Genomic DNA, 5,347 nt, shown 5'->3' on the forward strand with positions numbered 1-5,347 from the left:
ATACTATATATATATATATATATATATATATATATATATATATATATATATATATATAGTATTGCAGAATGCAATACGCACGTAATATAATAGCTATAATGTTATACATAACTGACCTGATAATTAATCCATCAAGCAATTAAAATGTCAGTCGCAACAGCAAGCTCGGATGGAATTGCGTTTCACGGAGAAGACGGACGTCGCGAGGGAATATTTGCAGAGGTGGTATTCCGATTTCCGAGTTTACATAGTGAATTATCATCTCCATGAGGGATGAAAAAAAAGGAAGAAAGATCGATCGAAAGTGTCTCTTTGGCGGCGGTTATCACCCTTTTCCGTTCATCGCGGCGACTTGTGTCAGTGAGCTTGTAACCCCTCATTAACCCCGTTCAACACGATTGCAGTTCATACCCCCGCCCCCGCTCGTTTAGTCATCATCGATCTTCTCCTATTGCTTTTTTTTCTTCCGCCGCATCCCTTCTTTGTTCGTTATAACATTCCGTCATTGTCCGGACAGTCGCGTCACTTTCTCAGAAAGCATTACGCAGCTCGTTAGCATGTGCTCTTCTTAATTGGCTCAATGGATCTCTTCATGTTCATCATTAATCGCTGACACGAGAGTGCGGTCGTACCCCGAAACTATCCTTTCTTCCTAAAGCACAAAAGTTAATAGCTCGTATAAAATATTTTTAATTTTATCTTGAGACACACACAGAATGTTCTATAAATAAAAAACGAGATTTTAAAATGTAAACGTTAAGTCAAGTATAAAATTTTTTATAACTCTTTTCGATATTAACTGTCATGTTGATTTGAAAACAGGATTTTTCAACCAGTGTGTCGCGGCTTACTAGTCACAAAAATTTTAGTAAAGATAAAACAAAGCGAACAAATTTTGAATAAAATAAAAAGCGAATAAAGCATGAAATAAAAAATATTTAAAATATTATGAAATTTATCTACATTATATTATATTTATTCTCGTTTTAATCAAAGGGATATCGTTATTGCAATAAAATCACCTTTAAAACAAAATAAAAACTAAAATGTTAGTGTTTATATTTCTGTCACGTTAGTATTTGATAAAAGATTTATGTTGAGCACTGAAGCGTTTGTATCTAATGATGTATTTTGACAAATTTCTCTCGTTATTTAATTGGGAATTGAAAACGATTGAATGCTGATTTAGAATGTTATGATTGTGTTAAAAATAAATGAAAGTTACTAGCAAAATTTTTAATTCTAAATACATAACGTTGTTATATTTTTATGAAGAACCATTTCGCAGCAAATTCCGATTGTTTCTTCATACATATCAACTAATAAAAAGAAAGACAGAAAAAATTGCCACATTTTTAGACGAAATTTGAGGTTTGTCAAATTGAAAAACGAAAGTTTGTGGAAAGAAAATAGAAAATATCAAAGAGTTAGAAAATTTCTATAGCTAGATAAAATTAGACGCGATTTTGATCATCTATTTTGCACGAGAATATCGATAAAGCAAAGGATAAACTTTTGTGGTTTGTCGAGAACATGCGCGACAGGAGTTCATTCGCTAAACTTGATGCGGGCAGATAAAAAGATTAAAAGGTCTCTCTAATCCCCAAGGAGGATTATAGGGATATGTGCGCACGAGGAAATATCACATGTGCGGTCTTTAATAAAAGAATAGAGCGCTGCTTTTAATAACAATATGAGCCCGCAAATAACATCCGTCGGCAGTCTTAAATTAACGTCTTCTACTGCGCGTGTAAAGTGTTTGTTAAACGACGTGTACGGCATGTCAATTTTCATCGCTACGAAAAGGGGTATCCTTCGTATATTACTCCTATCTACGTTCCGCTACTTGAGCGTGCATTACGCGTGATGAGCCATTACACTTTGTCTGGACAATCGCTTCGTTACCTCTGAAAATGATTGTCTCTTTAAGAGATTCAATAAAGATGTCAAACATTAGGTGTGATAAAAAGAAATCCATTATTTTTCCATTCAATTTCATGCAAAAATAATGGATTTCTTTTTACTGCACCTAATATATCGACTCAAATTTAGTTTCTCGTTATCGAAAACTCCATTAAGTTATGATTAATTATAACTCTTTTTGTGTCTTAAATTCATCTATAACATTTTTATTTTTATTATGTACACAGAAAGAATGATTCTGCTGAAGTATCTAAAAATTTAGATATACATTGATCTAAAAATAATTTTGTGTGTGTTATAGATCATTATGTTGTAGATCAAAATAATTGTATGTAAAAATCTCAAGCAATGCTGCAAAAAGTTTTGACATTTTAGCAAACAGTGAAGTTTGAACGTCCTAATTATTTTATTGGACTATCACAATAATTACGTAGAAACTTAAGCATGAGCAATGTTACAAATAGTTAACATTTTTAGCAATTAATTTGAACGTCCTGATTGTTTTGAAGATTTAACAAAATTATCTTCACATCTGTATTTAGCTAAATTTTTAGATATTTAAAAAAAAACTATCCTTTCTAAGTAACAAAAATTTAAAAACCATAAACTAAGAATTCAACAAAAATGTATTAAAGGATATTATATTAAAAATATAATTAAAAAGAGAAAATTTATATATAGATTGTTAGTAAGTATTATATAAATTTTAAGTAATGTGACGGTCATGTAAGTTTTAACGCATAACTAAGTATTATAAGCTCTACAGGCAATAATAGATAAGCAAAGAATTATCGATTGAAAGTTGTAGTAGAAAGTTTTATATAGAATACATATTGCGGAAAATTAATCCATATGTTAGTCTACAGTTTCGTGTCAAGTTTTCTAATTGGAGCATATCAACAATATCAAATAATAAAGCTTTTAATCCACAGGTTCTTGACCCGCTGATTGATTAATTAAAATCGTCGCGGCATCAGAGCAAACACATCGCCATCAGTCAAGTTAGTTTTTTTTCGCGGCGATGTTGCCCCACAGCCAGCTGGTTTACTTTAAAATTGATACTGACGTTAACTGACGGCTTGTCGATTTCGGAACTGTACCGTCCATGCTCCACGTTGCAACTGCCTCATTTCATAAGCACCGATGACCTCTCTCAATGCAGGTTGAATTCGATCCACGCTATCACGCTTCTCGATGCTTTTTTTCACCGTGACGAATGCGGCATCCGCGGATTTTCGACGTGGTAAAATTTTTAATCCGCATTCGCACCCGGCAGTGTCGAATTTCGGTATAAACAAATATTGATTTGTCATCGGCGCGTGGAATGGAATACTGAGAAACTTCTGTTGAACGAACAATTCTTGCATTGATCGTAAAAATCATGTTTTCAACACTTTCAACAAGCAGTAGATAGATTTCTGATACGGTTATCATGCTTTGAAAAATTGAGAGTTAAATTTTCATTTATTTGTTTGTGCTTGACATTAGACATGGATAAAAATTCAAATATATTTTTATACAACTACTTAAAATATTCTTAAATAATTTAGACATTTGAAAAATTATTAGAGTCGCATAAAGAGTAGAAGTTCACTTGCAAAATCTTTAATTTAATACACAGATTTCGCTTAATTTATCTTTCACGGTGTAATTAATTAATAATATTATTAATGATATTATTGATAATTAGGTAGAAAGTTTTTAAAAACGAAAGTTTAAATTGTTTATCCTACTCTTTGATACTTCTTTTTGATTAAAAAAAGAGTTCTTCCATATAAAGTGTAAATTGCTTTATTCTACTTTTCTATATTCCTTTAATAATTTTTAATCAAAAAATAGTTTTCTCACGTAAAGTTTAGTTGCATATTAGTAAATTATTAATATTCATTAAGATAACACAGTAAAAAAATCATGGATTTTTAACTAAATATACTTCATCAAGAATTCTGGGTAATAACTAGTTAAATCATTTCTGCACTAACTATACGTCGAATTAGGTACCTTGTTCAACGAAACAGTCACGTTGTTTCGAAATGCAACGGTCAACCAAATAGTGCCTGCATTTGTAGTACAACTGTACACTGAACTGAATAGTGATGTCCAATTAAAATTCGTATCCTCGCCAATTAACGTACATTTTTTCCGACAACGTAAACAGTTGCCTTCCAATTGCGAATAACATTCGACAGCCTTAATAAACCATGCAAGTACATTTCTATCAAATATAAATAGATACCAAATATAAATAGATACAACAACGCGATTTAAATAGCTGCATTTCAATCATCACTTCTTTTATTTGCATATTTCTTGCAATTATTGTTCATTAATTACTCATTTTTCAATTTTTTAAATAAATGTAAGCAAAATTTTTAATTACAATTAGAAATGTACAATAGATTCATCTATATTTCGTAACATTTTAGTTTTATTTTTAGTATATATTCGACATTGATAATATATAATATATAAATTTAATTTTATTAAATGCTGCGTTTTAAATATGCAGTGTTTTTATAATTATATATTTCCATCGATTTAATTACATATTTGAATAAATTATTTTAATTATTTTAATATAAAAATATAGAAACTATTTTATGAAAAAAAACATAGAATTATTATCTCCTATCTAACAATATACAATTAATAATAATTATTTAGTAAACTAATTTGCAGGAACATTTTTTTTAAAAGATAACTGCAATTTTTAATTCATGGCGATCAAAGTTTATTATGTATGCACACAGTGGCTACAGTAATTTGCGAATATACGTGCCGTATACACCATTTGATATTTACAACGGTAACAACGATAAATAAATGTAGTCGTTTACAGTTCCGTGTTTTTCAATCATGATGCTCTAGATTTATTTTAGTCGCTTATGGGTTCGAACAAATGTGTACTTCAGCTATGATCGAAAACAACTTTAATTAGTTGTTTTTCTCTCTTTTTCTCTTTCTGCAACAATTTAAATTATAAAAAAAAGATGCTGCCTAATTAAATAAAAATTTATCTTTGAATGTGTACTATACTATACAACGTAAATATTTGTTTTATAACCAAGAAACATTTTATATACTCATCTGCATTGTGAAAATATGTATCTAATGTTAAATCAATTAAGTACATCGATTTTTCTGCACATACCTACTTTCGTACAATTTATTTGCCAGGCAAACACTTGTGTATCTTTAACAGCCAATTTGTCAATTTGTATGCATAATGGATTGTACAATCAGAAAACTATGTTATACATCTCTTTTGTCTAATTTCTTTAAATGTAAAGTAAAAAAAATCTTTGAGAAGAAAGCTTTCAATTTTCAAGATTTTATGTTCAAGATATTAATGTTGTTATTTTAGAGAGGTAAATTATTTAAAAAAATTATTTAATATAAATATTTGAAACTAATATAAACAAAT

This window comes from Atta cephalotes (genome assembly GCF_000143395.1).
Source record: "Atta cephalotes unplaced genomic scaffold scaffold00057, whole genome shotgun sequence".
Lineage (NCBI taxonomy): Eukaryota > Metazoa > Arthropoda > Insecta > Hymenoptera > Formicidae > Atta > Atta cephalotes.